Genomic DNA, 26767 nt, shown 5'->3' with positions numbered 1-26767 from the left:
TTTTGGGCCCCGTGGGTTTTGGAAAGTTTGTGTACAGAATGGTGTTCAGAGGTGTGGGGAGACCCTGTCACCCACACTGCAGTGCCCAGTGCCAGAGGGGACACGTGGGAAGGGGAGGGACAGGCTTTTGATGATCTTTGAGAATTGAGGTGCAGCACTTAACACACTTGAGGAACAGAAGTCGATGTAGAGCTGCATGGGGCAGGATGACATGGGCGGAGAGCTGGCTGGGAAGTTTCTTCTCAAGTACTCAAGACCAGCAGAAGAATGTCTGTTTGTAATGCTGCTAGATACCATGTATCTGTCTGTGTTCCCATCTATAGACGGTATGTGCAAGGCTATATATAAACTCTATGATGTCTGGTATTTTGGCTGATACACTCACAGTTTTGTGCCACATTGAGAGATTTAAAAATAACCCCCTGTTCCAGGAACATCTATACCATGGCAGATGTCATCTGGTGTGGGGAGTGGCTTCTGCAAAGGGAGCACAACATTATTACTATGAGTCTTAGTAGTCTATTAGAATATTTATTACTTCACTGCCACCACAAGACATGTGAGGTGTGTTCTTTCTGCCTGTCAGAGTTTTTCACACATGCAGGCAGGCAGCATCTGTCATTCCTCCCTGCAAGTCACTAGCTTTCATTCTCAATGAACTTTCTTTCCAGCTGGAAGGAAGGCAAAAATAAAGGCATCAGGACTACAAAGAGCTGATGAGAAAGGAGTTCATAATTTTTTTTTTATCTGAGAGTTGTGTCTCTGAGGGCTATTTTGAATTTGGGTCCTTCTTGGCCAAGACGTAGTCACCTCCTACTTGCCATTGTTTTATTTCAAAGCGAGTCTGTCGACCTGTTGTGTCAGGCCCTGCGGAAACCTGGTATGAGTCAGAGCCATCTCTCTTGCACGAGATGAAGAGTAGGGTAGGAAACAAGTGAGAAATTACTTGCTCAGGGCTTTCTTTTTGGACTAGCTCTCAGGTTCATCAGCTGAGGAAGTGGCAGTACTACCTCATCCCCAGGACCTGTCAGAGTGTGAGCAAGTCCTATTTTTGTGTGTCCTTGCAGAGTTGTGGTGTTTTTGTGCTGGCTGTGAAGCATTGGCTGTGCCAGCCATGTTGTGATGGAAGCACTGAGGGTGAATGCTGGCATCACCAGCAAACTCTGCTTGTACATGCAGGGGTAATTCTCCATTGCTTATGCTTAGGACTGAGTTTGGGTGGAGTCTTTTTGACTGGAAGGTCTGGAAAACATGTTGAGGTTTGTTCCTCTATTGCAGAGAGTTCCTGGACTTGTAGAGAAAATAAGGCAGCAAAAAAAGAAAAGCAACAGAAATATGCGAAGTCACACCTGAACCTTGACCTAAGTCTCTTATATTGAGTTACTCTGCAAGGTATCAAGGTGTCAGTGCTCTGTTCATATCTTCCTCTTGGAGCTGGCATGGGATGCTTGTCCTGTAACTGAAAGAAGAGGAGCCACAACTTTTCCTTCTGTATTGGGTGAGGGTGGAGGCTTTGGATGTAGGTTCATTGCCATGTTCACTGGTGAAGGGAAAAATGATCAGTGGAGCAGCAAAGCTGTGGAAAATGGGATTAGAAACTTCATATGTAGATAGTCCAGGTAGGAAGAATCCCTGTGGTGCATCTTAATTGTCTGAGCTCATCAGTTGTGCCGTGTTGCCTGCCCCATTTTCCTGTGTCTTGGTATGCTGTTGTCAACAGTGATCAGACATCCATGTCTGCCAGCTCTTTGCAGAGTTATGGAGTTATTTGAGGCGGGTTTGCTGTAGAGGCTGGAGATAGCCTGGAGCTCCGCGGAACTGGCCTTGTGAGTCACCATTGCCACGACACTGGTGCCTTGGCCGGTGTTGAATGGCCAGAGCGTTTCTGCTTCCTGGTCAAGGGCAGCCCAAGAGCAGAAGAGTAATGTGGGTTTGCACTTGCTGGAGGCACAAGGGGCTGTTGGGTCTGGATGAAGGTAGAACCTCAAGGGGGTTTTTTATTGTTTTAATGATGGCCTGAACAATGTCAGATGCAGAGGGATGTTTGTAGGATTTTTGTGGAGATCTCCTGTTTCTTGCATCCTTCTCACAATTCTGGCTCAGACCCACTCACTCATGCTGGGGTAATATACACAAGTGACAGTTCAAATGAGAATAAACCTGGTACCTCCTTCTAACCTAGAGATGGACTTTCAGTGATTTCCTGACAGGGGAGGTGTGGGAGGGACATGTCTCGGGGGTGTCTCCTCCCTGCTGTAGCTGAGGATGGGGCCTCCAGCAGTGATGCTGGGTTAGTTCAGACTGTGTCCATCCAGCCCAGGGTCCACTTCTGCCTGTGGCCATCAGCAGAAGCTGAGGGAAGGCTATTCAGCTTCCCCACATGGCAAACAGAGAGGCATGACTGCAACAAGCCCTGACCTTGCTCACTGCCCTTCCTGCTCTGGCCCCGCAAAAACCCTGAGCATCCTGGTGTGGCCCAGCCGGGAGATGAAACACAAAATACATAGAAAGCTTTGGTGGTGTGGGTGTGCGTTGGGAGAGCAGAGAGGAGGGGCGTGGAAAAATATCTCCGGTGTCGCTTCACTGGGTGCCAGGAAGTGGCCCAGCATTGGGATGAAAGACGAGCAGGGTCCAGCCATGGTGGGGTCGGCGGAGCTGACAGTCCTGGTGTGTTGGCACATTCTGTACATTCTGCAGCCCTGCAGCACATGGGGCTGCTGCAGCCTTGGGTCTTGCTGCCAGGCATCCAGGCCAGATGGTGTTTCGTTATCCTCATACCCGCTAAGTCTCTCTTTCTACTCTTCTATTTATTTTCCCCCCACCCCCCACTCTTCATTTAACTGAGGTGCACTTGTTTATCCATTGGGCTCTACAGCCTATAAACAGGATGTCTCTCTTGTTTCCTTTCAGCCCAGTAACACGAAACCACTTTGGGTGTAGATAATGCTTTAGGAACCCTCCTCCTGGTTGAATGAGCCTGTGTGGGTCACAGCCAGCTCCAGATGGGACAGCACATGCATGTATGTATATGCATATGTATCCAGTAGGGATGTGGTATGAGTTGGCCACAGCGAACAAATTCACGTGTCTGTAAAGGAAGTAAGTGCATGTTCTAGGGAGAGTGGCTGAAACAAGACACCAATTTAAACTGGATCCTGAATATACAGTTTGTAAAAACAAGCTCTTGTATAAAACCGTAAGCCTGTGAAACCTTTTAGGGGAAAAATTCTGCAGTTTATTTTGTTTCAGTGTCTCTTCCTGAAGATTTTCTCATCATGCCAGAGTTCTGGATACTGAGAGCCTGATAGTGGAACAGAGCATGTGGAAAGTCATTGCATTAACTGGTGCTTGTAATGCTGAGTGAAATTTTGAATGGTGGGGAAAAAATCAGAAAAGTACTAACACTGTATTTCAAGAAATTTCCTCCCTTCAGAAAGTCAGAGTTCAGACTGTGTGAAAGCAGCAAAGATAAATGTCATTTTTCTAAAGCACTTTTTGATCTGGGACCTTGCAATCACAAACAATAATAACAAGCAAAATGGAATTTTGAGATATTCAGTGTCTTAGCTATAATGTTCAAGATGTTCAGTGATTTCTGTTGATTGAGGTTTTGTTGTAATCTCTGAGATACATAAAGGCTTTTATGGCCTCTGCTGCCTTAAGTCTGTAATCTCCTTTAATATCTAGTCTTTGATTTAAAATAAACTTAAAGTTCTGGGCCTTGTGATTGTATAAGAAAGTTTTGGAAAAAGGACTTCTTTTTCTGAAGCAGGAAGTAAATTTTAAATGCACAGGTTTTTACTGTATTGGTTTTTAAGCTTCCTACTCTGAGGATGGACTGATGACTTCTGAACATTTGCAGATGCAAAGCAGGTCTCTAGAAAAGGAGTGAATGATGTCTACTTTTTCTTGGGTCAGTGTGCCCTTAGTTCAAGAGAATTGTCAGTGGGAGCTCACGCTGTTGTAAAAGTTCTAAGCTTCTACCCACCACTTTAACCAGGTTGTTGGATCAACACAACGTCTCGTTTACAGAGATGTACTCTGGATCTGTTACTGAGACGTGGTTTAGAATAGCTATTGAGGAACAAGTTGTTCTGCCACAGCTCTTCTGTGAGCACTTTGTGTGCATGCAGCTTCATTCCAAAATGAACATGCCTTTTTTGACTAAGTTCAGGCTATTTTGGAAGGTGGAGTAAGATAAAACATGGAGGGAAGACAAGCTCTGTTCTTCCATAAATAAAGTGATTTGCATTGGGCGTGTTTTCTGAGTTTTCTGAAGTAGGTTCCTACCTGGGTGGGTATATCACAAGTCATGTGGCTGACCCTGAAATTTTTGCAATTCATTTTATGGTAGCAGAGAGTCCTTAAGAGATCAGCTGTTTTCTATAAAAAGCTGGATGATGCTGATTTTAATAGGGGGGTCAGCATGCTTGGCAGATGGTCCTTTTGTATGAGCAGGCTGGGTGAGTGATGGGGCATGCTTGCTCTGGTTGCATAAGAGTTTGACACAAATGAATTGGGTGATGAATCTGATGTTTCACCCGCCATACAGATGCCATTTAAATAAAGATGTCCCCCTGATCGCAAAAGCATTTACCCATCACAAGGGCTGGCAGTGCTGGATAATATTTAAGCTGTTTCGCTTAGCTAATGGAAAACAGGAGTAGATATCAGTGTTGCCTTTCAGGGTGGGCAGTGTGACATTGCCAGCAGTCTTGGGCCTCTTGGATGGTGAGAAACCCTTGTGCAGCTGCTGGCCAGGGTAGCAGGCGGCACTGGAGCTGATGGCCTTCAGCAGAACTTGGACTTGTGGAGCAGCCTGTCCCTACACACTGCTGGGGCAGTGGGGCAATGTTGAGGTTGTGTTTTGCTTTCCCACAATGCTGTGTAACCCCTCATGGCACCCCTTTAGTGTGGTGTTACCCAGGTACCATTACTTCTTTAGTAACATGTTTGCATCCCTCGTCTCATGTTTCCCAGGAGAAGGTGCAGCAGCCAAAGGGTGCAAGATCTGTAACTGGGCTAGTTGCCTGCTCACGTGTTGGCATTCACATGAGGAATGGGTTGGATCAGTGGCAAAGCTTCCTCTTCCCTCTGCCACACCTAGAAGCTGCAGCAGGTCTTGTCACTCATTGTGCACAAGCAGTGTGGCACCTCCAAAGTGCTCCCCACCTTTTTTCTCCCTTTTGGAAAGGGGCAGAGCAGGACTGAAGGAGAAGGCTAAAGCTGGTCTTGCTGGTGGGTGCTTAAAATAATGATGTAAACTAGGAGAGAAAACAGTGCCTCTTTAGAAACTTCTATGACTAGGAAGAGAGCTCCTGAAGAGGGAGGAAAACAGGCACTATTGCATCTAGGTGTAAGAGATGGATGTTATAACAACCCCTTCATTTCTCCCTGCCAGAAGTCAGTTTGGATATAAGGTGGTACTCCTTCCTTCCTTTTCTCCCAGTGTCCAAGCAGTTGCTTTCTGTCCTGACTGTCTTTTGAAGTGGTCTCTGTGGTTAAAGCTGCTCCATGCATCAAAATCAAGAGCTGTGGGTTTCCCTCTCTTGTATAATGTAGAGAAGTTCACCTTCCCCACTGCTTGTCTTGGCAAACATGAGGTGCTCTTATCTGACAGGACCAAGCACTGTGTGGTTTGTGCTCGAGCCGGAAGATGAACTGGGCTAAAAGTAGTAACTCATCATTGTCGTGGCTGGAAGGAGACAAAAATTGCTTTTGTCTTGTGTCAAACACTTTCTGATGCTCCAGAAGGTTGAGGAGGTGATGTGGCACAATAATCTCCAAGTGCTGGTACTTTCATTGGCTTTGTGGCTGACTTTTGTGAACAACACAAGGAACTTTTTAAAGTTAAAAACTTCAATCCTAAACCTTGCACTCCTGATTTCTGTGTATTAGTCTGGAGTGGCTTTCAAGGATTTGTCTGGTGTATGTTCCTGATGCCTGAGCTGCTCTGCCCCTTGGGGCATTTAGTTGCAGAGGGACATGGTATCCAGTGTGAAGAAACTTGGTAAAATACAAAAGAGAACAGCTGTTTCTAATTGACAAGTGGTAGAAAAGAGAGAGTGCATAGGTCAGTCATCTTAGCAGACAATTTCTCTGCAATATTTAAACTTTTTGGTGAAGAAATATGTTTGAAAAGTCCTGCTGCTGTCTAAGAGAGTAAGGGCAGTGTTGCTTTAGAGTAGAGGAGAAAGATTAACTGATTGGTTTCCTCACTGCTTCTGCCCACCCCACACACTCTTGTTAACACTTAAAGTGGAAAAAGTCATCTGGTTTGAAAAATGTCAACCAACCAAAAACTCAAAGCAAGAATTTACTACATTGTGTGGTGGGTGGGATTGTAGAATCTGCAGAAAAACAATGCTTGAGATTGGCAGTGGCCCAGGAAGGAGTGGAGGTGAGCAACATCTGGGGCTGGATGTGGCACAGTCAGTGGTTGTGTTGTGGAAACAAGACAGTGTAAATTGTTCTTCTTCCCAAAACTCAAATGTCCTGATTTCATCCACCGATTAGTAATATATAAGAGGAAGAGCAATGTCAATTTGATGGGAAAAAAGAAAAGCTAATGTGAGCAGAAGATTAATTTGGAGTCTGGAAGGAGAGCGTTGCAAATCTTTAAATGGTTTGAGTCCATGCTATGGGCAGGGACACCTTCCTCTGGACCAGACTGCTCAGAGCCTCATCCAGTCTGGCCTTGGACACTTCCAGGGGTGGTGGAAGTCTGTCAAAGTGCTTCCAACCATCACTGGTGGAGCAGAGGTTCAAACTGTGCAGGGTTCAAAATTAGTGCTTGGGTGGAAAATGAGAAGTGTTTTGCATGGGGGAAAAATTTAAAAGGAAGACGTGACCTCCATAAAACCCACAGGCCTTTCCAGAATCTGAACTTTGAAGCTTTTTAGTTTCAGTTTAGTTTAAGAAAAATAATACAACGCAAAGCCCCCTCTCTCCTGAAAACCACAATATTGACTAAAAATCATGTGCAAGTTTTGTTTCTTGGTGGTGGGAGATAAACTGAGTTTTCCCTGAGAAGAAGTTGATGGTAGACTTCCAGGTGTGGAAGCTCAGATCCTCTCTGCTGCTCCACATTACTGTATGGTTTGCTGGGAAGGGGTACATTAAGTTTCTTTAGCATTTCTTTTTTTAATGCTGGAGGAAGCTGTGTAATCTGTATTTTAATGTAATTCCCGTAGTCAGTTGTGCCTGTTGTCTGTATTTTCTGTATTTTGGGAATCTAATAATGTTCAGCCTTCCTTATTTACCCTCCTCTCAGCTGCATGACTGTGTAATTGTCTGGCTGATAATCTCTGGCTTCAAGCTCTTTATGCTTTCCTGCTGCCTTAAGGTGTCACCTCCCCCTCCCTCCCCAATTTCCTCATTGCCTCCACTCTGCAGACATGCTCCTGAGATGCTGGGTGTGGGTTGTGAGTTCCTGAGAAAATCTGTGGGTAAATAATTAATGTGTTGTAACAGAGTCCTCTCCCCCCACATCTTCCCTCCCCAGGGCAGACTGGTGACGGTGAATATACCTCCTGTGAACTTGTCTTGCCTGTCCCAAAAAGCAGATAGATATCCTTGATGAGGTTCTCTCTTTTTTTTTTTTGTTTTCTTTTGACTCCTTTTTGTGACAATAAGTAATGCCCAAACTGCAAATGAGAGGTGGAATTGCAGACAAGGAGCTGACTTGTAAGTCTCTGTTGATCTGGTTACAGCCCTGCTCAGTAAGAAAACAGCTTCTTGTTTGAAAGAAGATAAAGTGAGTTATTCTGACTCAAACTGGTGCAAAGATAAAGCCACTCTGTGCAGACAGATGCATTTGACTGTGGTCTGGTTTGAGCTTCAGAGCATACTTGCACCCAGACATCCATGGGGGATGTGCCTGATATGTGCTCACCTTTCCTACCTTCTTCCTCCTGACCTGAGCAGGCTGTATGCTGAAAAGGGAAACATCACGCCAAAAAGTCTTACATAACCAACCTGTACTGGAACAAAACATTGCTGTGGGTGAAAAGCTCTTCCTCTGGTAGGAGGCAGACCTGAAGGTCATCTTGGCTGCTCTAAAGATGAGTTTCATGAGTTGGAACTGAGGATGGGAAGGAAGGGACAAGTGAGATTTAAAATCTTGGTGGGAGTAATGACCTGTAAAGAAGTGGCTCAGAAAGGAAGTTTTGAGGTGCCAGCGAGCACTTCAGTGCAAGCTCTGAGCATGAGGTGGTGACAAAGGCCTTCTCCTGGATTTTGTACAGTTGCTCACCTGTAGTGCAGCACTCACTCTGGCAATGATGGCTGTAGAAAGACTTGCTCCTGGTGAGACCAAGAGGAAGAAAATGGGAAATACCCGATGTATCTGTAAAGAAAAAGAACCCAGAGAGTCCTTTGATCTCAAGCTTTTGTGGGTTTCTCTTTATTTAGCTTGTTCACACTCCTTGGAGGATTTCTGGAGGAGCTCCAGAATTCAGCCTTGATGAAAGCCACCTTCAAACTTACAAGCCACATCCTCAATGGGGCTAAGTGTATGTGGGGAGGGCTCTGGCTGTGGGGCAGGCACTGCTGTTTCTCTGACTGCTTGGACCATTTCCTAAAGTGAAGTACTGAAAACAAGGCCAGGCAGATTAAGTGTTTCCACTACCCGGTGGTATTTGTTGTGATGTAAAGCTGGAATGGTTCCTAGAAAGCATTAAAACACAAATAATATTAACCAGGACTGAGAGAGAACAGCCAGTTGCTCGGAAATGAGAAATATGTTATGGTGAGAATGGGTCAGTAGGAATGAGGCGGTCTGGTTTTTACTACTGAATCTGCTACTAAATGCCTTGAGAGCCCTCAGTGAAGTCTGGTCCTGTAGGACAGGGTGTGAGCAAGACTCTTGTCTGCACTGGGTTGGGACTGGGAGGCATCAATTGTGTATGTTGCAGCTAAACTGGAACAAACTGGGCAAGGCTGGCCCTGTTTGAGGATCATGAGATCCTGGGCTGGGAAGTTGATCCTGCTGACTCAGCACATTTGCCCCTCAGCTGGGATTGATCCAGCCCACCCACCCCACTGAGGCTTAGAAAGTAAGGTATTTTGGGACCTTGGGAGGTGTCATGCTAGTCACAAGCAAAGTGCTGTTCATTGAATACTCCAGCTGTTCAGTGAGATATTTACATGGAGATACTACTCCTCCCCTTTCTTCCGGAATAAAACGTGCTTGATAACTCACATGAGTGCTTGTGAGGCCAAAGGGACAGTCAGCCCTTTTAATCTGTGCTGTCAGGGAATAAATAACCCACTGAGCTAATTCTGAGCTTGTCCTAATCTCACCTCACCCTCATCTTTGTTCACATGTGCAAATGCACCATCAGCAGTATGTAATGTGCTTCCCTCTCTCACAGCTTAAACAATAAATCCTGTAAGACCAGAGCTTTGGAGATGGAAATTGCATCCTGTTGGTGGTCTTGTGCATGTGATTCAGGTGACTGAAGATCAGCTTGAAAGGAGAGCGCTGGCTTCAAAGAAATATATTCCCTTCTATTAGAATTTCACACTATAATTTGGGGAAAAACATTTTTTCAATTTTGCTTCATGTTAAATATATGTGTGCAATCATGTTTGTGTTTCAAAGTATTGAATTTCTACCATGGTTTCTAGAAGACTTTTCCACAGCAACCATGAGAGAAAGAAACCACTGGGGTCTTGAAATTATTTTTTTAACATACTGAAAAGGTGGAGAAGAGACTCAGTGTGTAGATCCTGAAACTGTGTTTTTCTCAAGTCTTACCCTTTGTTGATACCCAAAAGAACTTGATCGTAGACAGAGTTTGTTGCTTTGAAGCAGGAAGTTTCAGTATCCTCCAACTCCCCTCTTCCTGCTTCTTTGTCACTCCTGTTCTTATTTGATCTGTTGTCACCTTTGGAGGAAGATTATGTGTTTCCCTGCAGGGGCTGAGGGAGGGGGGAGGCAGGCCCCTGGTGGGTTTCTTTAATAGAAATCCATGTTTAAATAACAGGCTGTAAACTTTTCTGTTTTCTTTTCACTTTTGGAGGGTGTTTAGTTTTATATTTTGGGATGCTGCACTTCCCTGGGGCAGGCTTGCAGCAGTGGCTCTCCTCCCTGCAGTCACTGTGTGGTCTCTGTTTCTGTAATTTGTCTGATCAGCAGATATTTTGACATCCCTGTGTTTTGAGAGGGGAAGATAGGCCTTTGGCCTTCGACTGGAACAAGGCTCAGCATTTCTGTACATCTTGTATTCAATGCAAGACTTGCACAGAGACTCTTCAGCTCAAACCCCCTCACACCTCTGTGTGGGAGTGCACATTGAGACTTCTCCCCAGCTTTGTGAGTCTGCATGCCACTGGAGGTGCAGCATCCCCTTGCACTGGGTGCTGGAGGTCCCAGAGCAGGGAGAAAAGCTCTGAAGTTCTGTTGCAGTAGGGAACAATACTGCTTGGTGCCCTCCTCGCTGCTTCCCTGGTAAGCAGCACCTTTGGTCTTGGCTTTGGGCACAAAGCTGACAGATCAGGTTGCTCATGGAGATTTTTTCACCATGTTGGAGAGAAGTAGTTTAAAAAGGCCAGTGTGGGTTTAAATCGGACACCAATCTCAGGCACAAAGTTGTAGGTGTGCTGGTAGTGTGGGGTTTGCTGTCCTGATCCCTTCCTGGCAAAGGGTTCAATCTTAAGACCTTGATATCTTCAATCTACAGAGATTTCTCATCATAATATTTTCACTGGTGGCATCTATAAGAAAGAGAGGTATTTCAAGAGGTAAAATATGATAGTCTTGCACTGCTGAATAAAGTTGAGTTTTGTTCAGTGGAGGCTTCACCAAGTGGAGAGTTGTGTTGAGCCATTGGACTAGTGGAATCCAAAACCTGATGTCTTATTGTGAACCATTTGTTTTCTCATGCCATCTTCAGCACTAGAGATCTTGTTGATCCCTTATCCAGGTGGGGTAGTCACTGGAACAGTTATGATTAATGCAGGGGAAGAGTCAGGCCTTGGAGAGGATAGTGTGCATCCCTCTTCTTGCCACCAACCAGGCAAGTTACCTGACTGGTGAGTTGGTGTGGGAGCAGCTAGACTGTCATTGAGGAGTAGGGAAGGGTGAGCCCTCTGACCTGGAGGAGCTTGGGCTCTGCCCCAGGCTAGCACAGTAATCATCAGTGTCAATATCTGACACATCAATTTTTCCATTAGAAACTCTGTTCTTTGTGGGATTTTATTATCTTGGCTGTTTCAGATCACACTGAGAAACAGCATGGCCTTGTGCAGGCACTCAGCATGGATGCTTTAGTTGTTTGCAAAGTCAACATATATAATAATAATTGATTGCATTGCCTTGAGAATGGGCAAAATGGGAAAACCAAGCCCCTACGTAGCAGGAGTTCTTTTCTATCAGAGAAGCTGTAGGAACAATGTGCTTGCAATTAACTCTAATACCAATAAAGTAGGTGGTGAGGGGAGGGATTGGGCAAAGGAATATTTTTGGCTTAGGTTCTGTTTTGAAACATGAGAGCTCCTTGGTGACAGGGCTGGTTCAGATGCCTTTTGTTCATTGCTGTAGTCCTTCAGCCCACCTTGCTGGGAAGGCCTAAAGAGTGTTCTCTGTCACTTTTTGCATCCTTCCTTGCTCTTGGCTCTGTGGTTGCCTATGTGAGACAACACTGCACTACCTGCCATGGTGGGGGGATATGGCAGGCTGCACGGTGGTCCCCTTGAGCATAATGTGGGCCAGTAAGTGTGGTCCTTTGTGGGTGGTTGACTGCAGCACCATGCCATAACCCTTCTCCATGGCACAGTGAACTGGGAATCAAAGACAGTTCTGGGTTTGGCATGGAGCATCCTGGGAGGAAAGGAATGCCAGTGAAGTTACACCTGATCTTCTGTTATCTCCTTTCTATTGCTGTCCTCCTGGGCCACAGAAGACCAGAAATGACGAAGAAGTTTAGTGGTCACCCATGCCCAGTGAAGTAGCATAGTGGAGGGCTGGGAGAAAATTGCTGTCTTCCTCATGGGTAGCATGGAGAAGTGTTGAAAGCCAGTGTCCTGTTTGATGCTGAGAGACTTCTTGGTTGTGAGTCTGTATGTCTTTGTACATGTGGACAAAACTTTGTGGTATTTTGAGGCATAACTGCACCAGGAAAAGTGGTGGCTCAGAAGGGACCAGTGAAAGGTCCTCCGTGTTTCTGCTATGCATACACAGCACAGGGCTGGTTCACAGTGGGATCTGGAGCAGATGGAGCTGCATCTAAGAGGATTTTCTTCTCTTGAAAACATCTGCAACTCCAGTGTGTTGTAGTGTCTCTCTTCAGCCTTAGCATCCCTTACCAAGGCTAAAACTGTGAGCTGAGCCTTCATAAAGTCCCTGAGATACTTCCAGACCTCAAGGTGGTTTTTTAAAGCTTTGGATGAAACATTTTGATCAGTAGGTAGGCACAAAATTCGGGCAGCTTGGTTTGCAGGTAGGTTGGGAAGCCAGAGCTTTCCTGAGGGCATGAACTGCACATGTGTGGTGTATATATGCAGCAGCCCTACAAAACAGGATCTGGTTTAAGAGAGTATTTTGGTACAGGAAAGCACGTAAGTATATGCTTAAGTCCTACGGAAGTCAAAGCAACTTAAGCGCATATTACAGTTAATCGTGTGCTTAAGTGATTTTCTGAATTGGCCTAGATCTGAAAAGACACATAAGGCTCTCTTGAGTTGGGATTCACAGCCCTGTTCTGTAGTTTCTTCCCAAGGAAAGTGGTGATTTATTTATTTTAAATTCTTGTCTTAAAGAATGGCCTGGTTTGGCCTTACTGCTTTGCAAGTTATTGGAAAGGATGATGTGAAAAGCTAAAGCGCTCTGAGCAACACAGTTCTTTTTGAAATGACTAAGAGAACTTGTACCATTCAATTCAAAAGGACTCCATGTAGCAAGAATAATACTGTAACAGGGATGTTTCACTGAAGGATACTATTGGAGTCAAAATGCCATCTGGTGTGATCAGAATGGGAGCCTGCTTGAAATTGGTGCAGTGTAATGTGCTGCTATATAGATTGCTTTCCTTTAATGTTGTGAGTTTTTTTTTCCTTTCTGAAGTCTCTTTGTGATGTGTGGGATGCTTGCAGCATAGAATTGAATGGAATATCGTGTAATAAGAATAATAAGCAGGTACATTGTATAAAATTTAAGTGAAAAGCTACTGCCTAGAAGGGAAATGTATTGTGGTTACTGCTGCATCTTTTCCTCATAAGAGCATTGTTCCAGAAGCACTTATGGGTTTCCCTGTGTATGAGGTTTATTTAAGATAAATTCCTATTCAGTTGGATGGGACACTGTGCTTCTGAATTGATTTTTGGTAGAACTTTTTATGGTTATAACAATAAATGGTGCTAATATATAGGTTCTTTGTGAGAAATCTAACATTTTGCCTGGAAGTAACAGCATCATTTGATGAATACTTAAGTGTTGCTAATGAAAAGGAGTGGGAGAGGAAATTACCTTTAATAACAAGTTTAAGTGACATTTTTCTTATAGAATGCCATTGTGTTTGATTTTCACAGAAACAAGAAACTAAAGGTGTTTGTGAGGCTGGTGTGGTGCAGCTGGGTGCCTGAAGACTTGCCTTGGCTACTCCTGCATGTGCCTTGGTACTTACCCCATCCTTGCTCTCAGGCAGGTTGGTGCTTCCTGGAGCCCATCAGCCCTAGCCCAGCAGTGTCCCTCGCTGTCTGAGGACAGCCCAGCAGATGCAGTTCTCCTGGTGTTCCAGGTCCTGTTTGCAAACCATTGTCTGCTCTTGTGTTTCATGTCCCTGCTTGGCCTGGCCGGGAATAAACCCTTGTCTTGACCTGCAGCATCGTCTGGTAGGAAAGCTGCCAAGTGACTTCCAGCTGCAAACACAGTTTGTTAGGAAAGGGAATGAGTTACTTTTTGGCTTGCCATTTGGACTTCTGGCCTCCAGACTAGGCAGATCTTCTTTCTAGGCCTTGCTTGTAGTAAATCCAACCTTGCCAAGACCAGCAGTGACACTGGGTGCTTTTTCCAACCAAGTCCCCTCTCCGGTCTTGGCTCAAGCAAAACCTTCCACCTTCAGATTGCCCTGAAAAGGAGGTTTGCCCCTGTGAATGTGCCTGGACGACCTCCTTTTACTGAGGAAGGTTCTCAGCAAATGTTTAAAATCCATTCAAAGTGCCATTAATAGAAGTGGTACTTTAGCAATAGGAGGGCAGGATCTCAGGGCTTTCAGCTCCTTGTATGATGTGGTGCTGAAGGCTTGTTTGTGCAATGCTGACATCTCCTAGCTGTACCACTCATATTCCTTTGCAACAGGTCTCCATTATGTTTTTAGTGCAGAATTCGACTTGTCGGTCTAGAAGGAGGACCATACACTCTCTGTTGGAAACCAAGGAAATTGGCAGAAACTGTCAGGATCCAGCTTTGAACTACTGAGAGTTGTTGTTCAGGAATGTCTGTTGGTCACCTCTTTGAGAAGCAGCAGCTCACAGGTACCCCTAGTGCCTCATGGCTTGCACACGCTAAAATGGGAACAAAAACTAAAGCTTGTGGTGTCACTCTAGAAGGGTGATTGGTTCCTCATTTAATGAGGAAGGCCTTGGGTTCCTGGGGCCATATGTCTGTGATAGGCTGGAAAATGGGGCAAGCCAGAGTTCTTTCCTTGACTTTAGTACTTTGTCTCTCTGACAATCCAAGCCTGCTATAGGTTCCTAGATTTCCTTCTCTGGAAATGCAGTAAAATAGTTTATTATAGGTGTGTTATGACACAAAGTTTAAGTCCTTGGTGGTTTCAATATATTAGCATGTTTAACCCAATAAATTCCAATAGCTCTCTGATGGAAATTCTAGAGCTATTGTAGTTCATGAAAGATTGCATTTCTTCTGTCTGCAAAGTGGGGATAGTGCTTTCCATGGTGGGACTCTGAGACTGCAGAGAGGTGGTTTGTTCTCACAGCTGAACAGTGGCTGTTGCCACGGCCACGTGTTCTCCCAGCCTGCTGAAAAGGCGACGCAAAGCCCTTTAACTGAAACCACCGAGAAGTCACTTCACCCAAACTTGTTAAGCCACGGTGACTTTTGGTTGCAGTTACCTTGGTATTTAGAAAGTGCTCTGGTGTTTGAGAAAGTGTATTGTGGGGTTTGATAGTTTGAAATACTGGAGACTTCTTGGTAAAAAGAAAGGAGGTTTTGGTTTTTGCATGGTACCAAACCAGCCCTGGGCATGGTGCAGACAGCTGTGTGGCTGCTGGAGTCTTGCCACCATGACTGTGATATTTTTGCAGACATGGCTTCAAGAACAGTTCTGTTGAAGAACTTCATACCCGACAGTGAAGGGAATTGCAGAGGGTTTGCACAGCCTGGCTTGGAGTTTCTGAATTCATGAAAGCAAACAGTGTAAAATGCTTTCAGCCAGATTTTGAAGGCAGATGTCTTGACACTTGCATTGTCACATAACAATGGATTGGCTGGGCATTGTCATCCTTCATTGCAGTGAGAATTTTCTTGAATCCACTGCTGTATCTCTGAAAATGGCAAAAACTTTTTCTGTCAACTAATAGTTCCCTTGACAGCGATGTGACTTTGATCCCTTATGGAAAATGATTCTGCATCTGTCCCAGAGCAACAATGGGGCTCCGATCTGTTGGGTGTTCCTAGCATTGATTCTACTGCTGGTTTGCAGTAGCCATGAAGACCAAACTTGTCCAGCGTGTCCCCATGGGAAACACTGTAGGAATGTGGATCTGTTGTCTTGGGTGAAGTGACCACAGCTGTGTTGGGAGGTTGACTCTGGGGCATTGCAGTGTTGTGGTAGCTGCAGGAATTTGCCCAGAGCATATATCTGCAAATATCCCGTGGTTCTTGTGTGAATATCCACATAGTGCAAAAACAGTGGGTTTGGTTGATGGCCTGGGTTTGGGTTGATTTTGAAGCCTGAACCTTCTGCAGTGGTGAAAGAGCTGTAGGTGTGGCTGTATCTGGCTGAGAGAAAACTTTTGCCTTCTTGCAGTGCTGTGACTGTTTTCACTATGTTTTGTTGTTCAGAGGCAAAGGTACTGTTTTATTAGTGAAATAAAAGGAGTAAAAGAAATCTCAACTCCAGAATTTCTGGTCAACTGGGTTACAAACCTCTGAGGGCAGACAGCAGAAACACTGTTGAGAAAAAGCAAGTGTGAACTTGGTGTGTGATATTTTTGGCCCTTAAGGGACTTCTGGTCCTCACTAGCTTTGCAGTGAACATAGGTGATTCCCCTAAAGGTGATGTCTCCAAGGAATATTCTTACCAGAAAGATACTGAAAGAGGATAAGGGAGATAGTTTTCATCTTTCTCCTCCATATATTGCTTTTAATTCTTATAAAGAGGAAAGAATGGGTTCTATCTCAGCATTATTGGCCAAGCCCTCAAAGGCATTGATTGTTTCCTTGTGACATGACATACTGAGGCTTCCCACTGGCAGCTGATCAAGGCTGGTGTAAGGACTGCTGTGGGCAGGTGCTGGGGCATGCAGGGTGACTGCCTTCAGTAACCCTTAGGCAACCAGCTCACCTCTAAGGAGCCACAGGTATGCTTCTCTCTCTTGTGAGTGGCTGGCTGGGTCTGCTGATCCTCCCCACCTCTCTTCCCTCCAGCTTCTCTGGCTGCTCATTGAGGACAAGTGCCTCCTGAGGAATACCTGTCATTTATTGCAAGACTTTTTTCTTATTGTTCCTAATGCTGTAGCATTTAGACAGCAAGAGTGAGGAAGGTTTCCAGGCTGTCTGCTTAGAGCAGGGTGGTTGCAGAGCACCTCCTCTGGGGCCGGAGATGACATCCCTGGGGAGACTGACAATGGCTGGTGCTGAGCCACAGAGCACTGGGTGGTTTCCCAAAGGTAAGGGACAGATACACTTGTCAGGGGACATGTGTGGGCCTATTGGCAGCAGGGAAGGAAGCATTCACTCATGCTAATCATTCCAGCCTGCAGGAATTTTTTGTTTTACTGATTTTTGTTAGTGGTTGTTCTTTTGTTCTGTCATATTTTTTTTTCTTTTCCCTCCTTTAGTTGTTGAAGCTGCTTTTAATCCCTGACCATAATAAAGCCACACTGTTAACATAAGCTGCAGCGGAGCTGAAATTGCAGCTGTACTACAAGCTCTGCTTTTAATTTCAGGCTGTTATTAATGAGGCTAGAAACTTTTCCCTTCTCCCAGTTGAGTTTCATCTGTGTGTCTTCATCCAAGTCACTTCACTCAGTGCTTCTGAGCATCCCTGACTCCCGTCTGGGATACAACAGGTAAAGGCTGAAGACTGGTTTGGATATCACGAAGAGTTTTCTGGCCACTGTCCTTCCCGTCCCCTTGTGCAGGCAGCTCTGTGCAGGTGGAGGGTTGGGAACAGGCGGCTGCAGGGGCTCCAAAGAGAGGGTGGCAATGAGGAAATGCAGTCCAAAGGTACTACTGCTGGGGAAGAGATGGATCTTGATGTGCTTGGCAGAAATGGGAGGACAGTACAGGATGGTTGTGTGGGTTTGGGTTGCTTGTGAGCTTCTACCCCACCCTGTGGTCCTGGGGCCAAGCATGAGGGGCTCTGATGGTTGGTGTTGTCGTCCCATGGGGCAGCACCCATCAGTCTCCACAGAGGGCAGGTAGTGTGGTGTGTGTGTCTTCTCCTCTCCTTTCTGCTCCTGCAGTGCCCTGAGTGCCCACAGGAATAGTCTGTTGTTTATAGAAGAAGCAATAATGGCAAAAAGGTTTTATTTTTTAGAATGTAATGTAATTGCATTGGGGATATGGAAATCCCATTCTGCTGCTGAAATTGCTGCAATAGACTTGAACTTAGAGATTGTCAGGACTCTAGGAAAAATTCCCAGCAATTTACATCTCTAATGTTCAGTCCCACACTCCTGTTTATAACCTGTGTGTGTTAGAGAGGATGCATTTCTCTGTGGCTAAGGGCACATGCAGCCCCAGCTGCATGCACTGAAGGCCAGATTGCACTTATTTCCTCTACAGGTATAACCTATGTGCTGCAAACCTGAGAAACAACCCTTTTGACTGGAGCTGCAATAGTATCTGGGTTTTGAGTTATCACCCCTCTTCCCTGCAATGTAATGAAGGGAAATTATTACCTGTGCATTGTACATGTGCTTGCAGCTCTGCAGGAACACTTGCTGGGCTGGTCTCGTTCAGCTTGCTCCTCTTTTTATCCTGCATCTCAGGACTGTGATATCTGAGCCTGACACTCCATGGCGTATGCACTAGCTTTTTCCTAGATGGATTTATTGGATTTCCAGTAAAGACAAACAAAGTCGGAAGGCTAATGATGCTGAGCATGCAGTGCTGTGCTCCCTGGCCCAGCCTGCTGTGCTCAGTTCCTTATAAGGCCAAAAAAAGGAAGAGGAAAAGAGGGCGCAGCGTGAATACCAGACATACGATGCATTCCTCCCAGCTGCAAACTCGGAATTTTCTTTTCCCTGGAAAGTGGACCGTCTGCACATCCATGAATGCAGGCTCTGTACTGTTTAGCAGGGAGAGAGAGGCCAGCACTGAGCTGGCTCCGAGCAACACTGAATTGTCTTGTGTAAAGGAATTTCTTTTCTGTAAGAGTTTTTAATTTCTTTGGTGGGGTACAGAGGAGGCACAGGGTCTGGGATGAGAAAGGGGAGAGGAGGCCAGGTTGTCCTGAAACTCACTCTGACTTGGCAAACTGCAAGCAGGTAGACTGCAATTACATCTATTTACTTCATCTAAAAATCAATCTGATTCATCGTTAGCCTCCGCCTTTAAATAATATTTTCCCTGAATAGCATCTTCCAGTTAGTGGGAGGAGGAGGGTAGATAAGGCAAGTGATCCTGTTGCTTCATTCATAATCTGGCTTCAGCCTTTGTTGCTTGAATAACTATGGGTGTGAGTGGCCAGCTCCACTCGAGGTGCTCTGATCTGGGCTCAGACTGGAACTACAAAGCACAGGTCCTCTATCTATGAGACATGGGCCCGGGTTTCCAAACCACTGATTTGTTAGCTTGGGTGTAGCACCCTCTTGAGAGCTCGAATAAGGAAGGTTGGGCCAGTCTGTCACCTCTCCTGGTCTACCACTGATTCATGGTGTGCAAAGGCACCTTCTGCAATGACATGGAACTGAACTGATGTGGCAGGTGTTGTTGTTCCCTCAATTGTTTGGAAGCCAAATTGTGGACTGGAAAACGCAGCAGGGTGAATCACAGTGCTGCCAGGCAGCATCTGAGGCCATGTTAACAGGGACAGCTTCAGCTTCAGCCAGCCCTGTTTGCTTATTTCCAAAGGCAGAGCTTTCCCAAGACCACAGATACAACTTGTGCTTTCATGGATGCTCTGTCTTGCATGGGGTCCAAGCAGGTGGGAGAACTGGGCAATTGTCACATAGCCAAAAGACATTTCTAGCAAGGGAAAAAGCAACCTGACAACTTTGAGTCATGTTTTACTGCTTTGGGATCAGAGTGCCTGGAAAGCAGTTCCCTATTGTGTCTTCACAGGCCTTATGGAGGTGATGATGCTACTTAATTTCACAAGCTCCTTTCATCTAGCTCCTGCACCGTGCTTTCCCATCTTGAGGATAGGCTGTGACAGCACTTGACTTAAGCAATCTGTGAAGCTTTGTGAAGATCCCATCTGTTTCTCTACTTGACAGCTGGGTTGTTCCATCCTACTTGCCTTCTTGCTTTCCTGTAAACCCAAGCACGTTATTAGGACCCAAAATAGTAGCTCCTCTGGGCCATGTTGTAATAGAATGGTGTTTCATGATGACAAGTTCCAGCATTGCATGAAGGCAAAGCCCTTTTATACATACAAGGAAATAGCAACAATCTGCTTGCAGGTCATGTATGGCTCAGCTGTTTGAACTTCTACATTATCAAGTGTTTGCTGTCTCTGTTCTTCGTGACTGTACTTTGCAACAAGCACTGTAAATTATATACAGTGAGGGTAATAAAGGAGTTTGATGGCAAAAGAAAGAGAAATGAATGGCAAATCTATCCTAATGGAAACATCTGTTGAATATTTTTGTTACTCTCTACTCATCCATCCCCACATGCTTCTGAAGATTGTTTCCAGGCAGATGGAGTAGAGAGTGGACCTTATGAATAGGTAGCTATGGGTGTTAGGCAAAATGTTTGGGGTAGAACTGCAAGGTGTTGTTCTTTGGCACCATTTCACATCAGTGCGTTCTTGACCATTATGCTATAAATGGGACTTAATGGTGTTCCTTATGCACTGGCCAGAGCTCCACAAAAAGTTGGACACTGGGCTTGGTGAGTGTTAGATTTGGGGTGCTTTGATGTTTTGACTATCTGAGTTCTTTATGGTGGTATGGATATGGATGATGGCTCTGCCAGTTGAGAACAGGAGACTGGCAAGCTGGTAGAATTGGGTATGCTCATAACATCCTGTGGGAGGTGAGGATAGTGAGTGCTTGGGGTCCTGGACACGCACTTAAGTTCCTGTGCACATCTGGCTTTCTTCTGAAGATGGGGAGATCCAACTCCCCCAGCCACCCAGCTCCACAGTTGCTGCTGTATCAAACGTTGGAGGGCAGCTGCACTCAAGTGGCCACAGAGCCCTGGCTGCAGATTGGACACTGTGGGTATTATCGTGGGAAACCAGTGAGCCTGGTGGGAGAAATGGGTGTCAGGAATCCACTCCTGTGTCCCCAGTGAGTGTATTGCTTACAGAAGGCTCTTGGATGTTGCAGATATCTGACCTGTGTGCATGGTTAAGGACAATCCTGAGTTTTATGGATGCTGAAAGGTCACAGCTTCTCTATCTTGCTTCCATTTCTGTTACATTTAAATGTGAATAAGTTTTCACTGATTGCTTTTTGAATGTCATTAAGCACTGGATCTGGTGGAGAAGGAGAGAGAGACAGGCAACTGACAGATATTTCTGTAAAGGTTGGGGTGGTTTTGTTTCCAGAATTTTTTCTTGTGAAAAAAATGTAATTCAATAAACACAAAGCAGGCACCATGTTTACACCTTCTAAGTATAGGGGAATGCTGTGCTTCTGTTTCTTTTATATATTTTTTTTGTGGTACTGCCTTAAGTTGTCTTATCAGAAGTATGGGCTGTCGTTATTAGAGAATCCTGTAAAACAGCTGTAATAATTGCACAATGATTTTTATTGCTGTCAGGTTTAATCATAGATTCTTTTCATTTTTTTTAAGACACATGAGGGACTGTCTCTGCACACATCATTGATTTTGCTAATAAAATCTTATATTTTGATGGTACATTTCATTGGAAAATCATCAACTGCTCCATAAAATTAAGACTTACACTGTCATGGGATTGGGATGTTTCCTCTTGCATTGATGGAGAGATTGTTCTGGATGGATTTATTTGATTTCTTAACAGCTCTTGGGGAGGTTACAGAATCCAATGCCTCATCTCTGCTTCAGATTCCCTGATCAGGGGTTTGGAGTTCAGCATCCATCTCTTAGCCTTCATTTTCTCAGCAGGCTGCTGTGGTGGCCTGATATCTGTCCTCTGCCTCCATCAGTCATTCAGAAGGACACTTCCCAGCTGATACTGAGATCAGTGTGACCACATGAACAGACTGGCTGTGTGGTTCCAGCCCGGAGTGTTGCTGGAGTCTGTGCTGCAGTGGGTGCTTGCACACATGGAGCAGAGTTGTTCCTTGCCTGATTCTGAGCAACCTGTTTCTAGTGGGAGGTGTTCCTGCCCATGGCAGGGGAGGTTGGAATTAGATGGTCTTTAAGGTCACTTCCAGCCCAAACCATTCTATGATTCCCTTATTTCACAGAACATCAACTCTCCCTGCCTTGATTTCCCCCTTTTTAAAAAAAAAACAAAACAACAACAAAAAAACCCAAAACAACAACAAAAAACCAAACCAAACCAAAACAACCAAAAAAACTTCTAACCCACAGAAAGCCTGGTGTTGCTCCTGGTCAGTGACTCTGATCTTTGCCAAATTATGCCTCTGCTTTCTTAAATGTCTCTCATAAGCTCCCAGTTTCCTGTGGCACCTGAAGACTGCCTGGCACAGAGCAGTGGTGAGGCTCCCAGCAGTGTGAGGACTGAAGGATCTGTGCTTTGTAGGGGGGTCTGAGTGCATTGCTTTGGGCTGTTGATGGATGGAGTGCTGGACAAAAAGGTCCCAGAGGAGTGGAGGTGATGTCCATGCATGCAGTGTGCCCAGACATCTTTTCTTTCTGCAGGGAGCGGGGATGACGCTTAAAACTGTTTGAAATGATTCCAATACTAGGTATGGGAAGAGGATACCTGTTCAAATACAGCCACTGTGTTGTCCCCAGTGGTCCCTCCATGTGAGGCTCCTCCTGGCAGCTGTGACCACAAGTCAGCTGCTCAGGTGGAGTTGTTTGTAATCAGACTATTCAAGGAGCATGGGCAGGTTAAACTGCCTCTGTCCAGTATCAGCTAGGACATGCCTGAGGGCCTGAGGCTGAACTTTTCCTGTCCCTTCTAGCTGAGTTCTGCAGGAGCCTGAATTAGCAGATCATAGTTTTAGGTCCCTCTGCAAGCCCAGAGTACATGAAAGGGCCCAGAGCAAGGTGAATTTGGGCACTACTCTGGTTTATTTGGCCATTAAATAGCTAAGGCAGTGGCTGGTGTTGGACTGGCAGTCAGAAAGCCACTGCTGAGCCAAACTCCAGTCCTGTATTTTGCAGTAATTAGCAGGTTTGAGCATGTTCTTCATTCAGCTAAAAAGCCTGGGAGATGACACAAGTCTGTATTTTATTCATTAATTTAGTAAGTGTGTATGTGTTGTATTTGAGGGAATGTTTAGTGTTCAGGTTCGTAGAACTGAATCCGATTCTGTTTTACAGGAGACAGCCTAGTTGTCCATAGCAACCTGAAATTGATATTTCCCCCCCTGCCTACCGAAAGCTGTTCCCTCTTGAATCATCCCTTTAATTTAATACAGTGAACAGGATGTCCCTGCATGTGGAAACTTTTTAACACCAAGTAACCTAGGCAAAAAAAAAAAAATCTTATTTGAACAACAGCCCTGGCTCTCTTTATCGCCACTTGGCATTTGTCCTTTCTGTGCCGTTTCCTTGTGCTTCATTTCAAGCACTGGAGGTCTTTATCTGTGTTGGTTAATCACCACTGCTGCCATAGGGGGATGTTCTCCTGTATGCCCTGGCCACCATGGCTGCCTCCTCTTGGCAGCAGGTCCCTCTCTGTCATGAAATCCTTCAGGCTGTCCTGTACTCCTCAGCCTCTGCTTTGTGGGCTGGCCTGGTGTGTTTAAGTATACTGAAAAGTCTGTTCCTTGCATTGCATGTAGAATCAGCCCTGTGCTTTCCCCTGACATGCAGTGGTGCCCACATGTGGCACTGGTGATACACTGGCTCTGGCATTCCTCAAGAAGCAGGACCAGTGTTGTTGCGATGGGGATGTATGGGACCAGTGTTCCGTGCAATGGGCATGTGCTGCACATCCTGGCTGGAGGAGAAGGGCTGAGGCCTGCTGCTGTTCAGGACAATGACATCCTTCTTAGGTGTCCCCTCCACCTGTTGCTAATGAGGATGCTCTCTGCTGCAGAGATCCAGTGTGGGTAAAGTGCTACCTTCAGCTCAGCGCTATTGGTGCAGTTAGTCTGGCACACAGACAGGCCTGGAGATAAATACATGCTTGGTGTTGACCTTGCTGAATAATTTGAACTCTGAAAAGCATTATACCTGCTACCTCAAGTCCTCTCTGACTTGTACCTCTTTACCTCTGTTTTCCTATACTAGGTCTCTGCTGTTGTCAAAACATCTTTTTGTGGGTCTTTCCAGCAGAAGCAGTGTCAGAGGAGGCTGTTTGGAAGGTGTTTGGGAAAAATGGGATGAACTGCTATGCTGTTTTGTTCCTATTTAGAAATCTGTGTCTTTGTCATCTGTGTAGTGCCTGAGGATTCCAAGGGAGTGATTGCCTTATCATAGGAGTGCCAGGGATGAGGAATTTACGGCATTTGTGGTTTTGCTACCTGGATGAACACTTGAGTACCTTTTGCAAGAATGACGACTTGTGTGGTCAGTACAAACTGCAACCTTTTTCCACATTTGCTTGCCCCTGGATTTTGCACAGAATAGCATTCAGCAGAGACTTTCTCCTTTGCTCTCATTTCTTGCCCTGATTGTTGTGCAGCCCTTGAAGGAGGAGGTGTTCCTGGGCTGGGGCAAGGTGTGCCATAGTAGCAGTTGTACCACCAGAACTTGTCCCCGTTGGCTGTTCCACACAGAGAGAAGCAAGCTGCTGCTTGCATCTACGCTTAGGCCATTAGTACAAATCGCACCAATCTGTGCTGTGAAATGTCTGCCTTTTCCTGGCTTGTTTTATGAAAAGTTAAAAAAAAAAAGAAAACTGCATGAAATCAATATGGCAGAGGCGTTGGTTGCGTGTTCACCTGCTGTCGCTGCGAGAGGAAGCCATGTCACTTGACATGCCTGGTGTATGGCACTTGGTGAGAAGACAGTTACTTCATCTCTCTAGTTTTTTCACATCAGTCAAAAAGTGGTTTGTTTAATGCACATCATCTGAACATTTCACTGAATAAGCTACCCAAAAAGGTTAATCTCCAATTCTGTACTACTTTTACTGTCGTATCCAACTGCTTCAAAGACAGCAATGAGCGTATCTGTAATGACGACTTCCAGGTACAGAAGCAGCAGAGACATCTACTTCTTTCAGGTGCCAAAAGTGAGACTCACAAGGCCTGTTTTTTCGAAACCCTGCATGTTTTATAGCACTGTACGTGGTTATAGTACAAGTCTCAGCTAAAGGTTGAATAGGGAGTCTCAATCCCTGACTGGTAGTTCTTGTCTCTTCTGGATGTGATCTTTCTGTATCTTTATTTAGCCAGAAGCAGCACAGCAATAAATATGTGGGAAAAATTTGATATATGTTACTTTGCTTCTATAATTTAGAAGGTTTATGGCAGAGACATAGTCAGGATCTAGTCTTTCCAAGTGGTGCTCAGCTGCCAGACCACAAGGCATCCTGTCTGGTCTCCTTACTATTATCTGCCTTGCATGCTCTCCATCTTCTGTAAACTAGATGAAGGCAACAAGACCGTTGTCCCACATGGCTGCAATGTCCTTTTTGACATGACTTGGCTTTCATGTGCCATTAGCAAGTAGAGTCTTTAGGTCTCAGTGAGCTTCTGTGTGCCCGTGCTGTCATTCCTCCCTTCAGCAGGAGCACTGCCCGCTTGAGAGCTGAGCATGATCTGGCTGGTTTAAGCAGAAGTTCCTCGACTGTTGTCTGTAACTTCTGTCAGCAGGATATTTGTAAATTTAAACGCTTCCTCACAGAAGTATCAAAGGAACTAAGGCCACTTTTCAGCATGAACATGAAAGGCCTTCACACACTGGTGCAGCAGGGATTGCCATGGAGAACAAAGGCTTTTGCTAATCGCTTCTAATGCCTTTCAAGTTTATGCCTCATTTTTTCCCCTTTTTCAGACAGCCTCCCAGAGTACTGAGACTTCAGTGACTGACTCACCAAATAATTAACATGAGGAGGACTCCATCTCTGAAACTTTTGAACACCTCTTTTAATTTCCTTAAACCAGCCAGTACTCTGGCCAGGATCCAATTTGTGTAATTACATTTGACCTAACTTAATCCCTTGGCAGTTTCAATTGCATGTCGTAGTCGTCTTGGCTCCCTGTCCTGGACTGCCATTCAATGCTACTCCATGGTTTTCAACAGCTGTTGTAATTCAACTGTAGAAATGGGTGTATTTTCTTGATAGACTAATTCCTCCTATCTCTATCGCTTGTTAAACATCCTTATCTCAATAGTATTTTGGGAGGTAACATGTCTGATGCTGCAGATGATCTTGCTGAAGTCCTTGGCTCACTCTTAAAGATGAACATGCATTTAGACTCTTTTATTAGTTGTCCATCATACATTTTGAGATTCTTTGGAGCTTTTCATCTTCATTAAGAGGTATTTATTGCTTAGTCTCTTTAGCTACTGTGTGCTGCTTTAGGGATGTTATTGGTGCAGGTATTCCTCTTTAGCCTTGGAAACTACTTATGTTATCGAATCCATGTTAAACAGGAGTTTGTCGCCTTCCTGTGCTGACAGCAGTTGGGCTGGCTGGTTGTGAGTGTTGGCATTGGTAAGAGTGCAAGTGATGAAGGAAAGCAAAAGCCATGGGCAGCTGAGAAGGATTGCAGAGGAAAAAAATCAAACTATCCCAAGTAGAAACTTGGAGATGGACGAAGTGCAGTAGCCAAAGGGACAGTCAGATGGATGATGCATGTGAAATAGAAGACACTGAGTTGTTGCACTGGCATGTCCTTAGATGTGCAACAGGCATCTTGTTTTCACAGCAGGTGACAAATTAAGTGTTTCTTGGCTTCAGCCCTTGGAAAAGACGTATTTGTTACAAAGCGACTGTATCCTTTGGGGCCAGGAGCAGCCCCTGCTGAGGGCAAACAGGAATTTAGATGAGATGGGGTGTAAAATGTAATCTACTGCTAAAAGATATGATTGTGGCAAATTGTTTGCTACCACTTAGCTCTGCTTTTCTGAGAGTGTCCAGAAGTAGGATGCCAAATGTATTATTGCTGCTCTCCCTTGTTACTTGTTACCTCTCGTGAAACTTGGGATGTTTTTGGTAATATTCAGAACTCTACCCTCTGTTTGCAAACACTGCCTGTGTAAATCCTTTCTTGATTCTTTCTACATTGTCACCAAGCCCTTGGGTTCATGAGAAAAATTTCATTTTGCTAGGTAGAACATCCTGAAAATGCAGGTAAGGACTGTGTTTGTGAACACAAAATTATTCAG

General features: G+C 45.1%; 1 protein-coding gene across 12 annotated transcripts in view; it reads left to right on the top strand.

Moving 5' to 3' along the window:
* LPP (LIM domain containing preferred translocation partner in lipoma) overlaps nt 1-26767 on the top strand; it is a 425132-nt gene that overhangs the window by 120815 nt on the left and 277550 nt on the right. Inside the window, exon 1 of one of the 12 annotated variants that reach the window (XM_071566776.1) lies at nt 16771-16854. The exons of 10 other annotated variants lie outside the window; for them this stretch is intronic. The gene's annotated coding sequence lies outside the window, so the exon portion shown is untranslated. Of the gene's footprint in view, nt 1-16770; nt 16855-23933; nt 23999-26767 lie in introns of those variants that run through there. One more of the 12 variants, XM_071566777.1, reaches the window with a different exon arrangement.

This window comes from Pithys albifrons, chromosome 11 (genome assembly GCF_047495875.1).
Source record: "Pithys albifrons albifrons isolate INPA30051 chromosome 11, PitAlb_v1, whole genome shotgun sequence".
Taxonomy (NCBI): Eukaryota; Metazoa; Chordata; class Aves; order Passeriformes; family Thamnophilidae; genus Pithys; species Pithys albifrons.
This window is presented reverse-complemented; position numbering and strand designations above follow the sequence as displayed.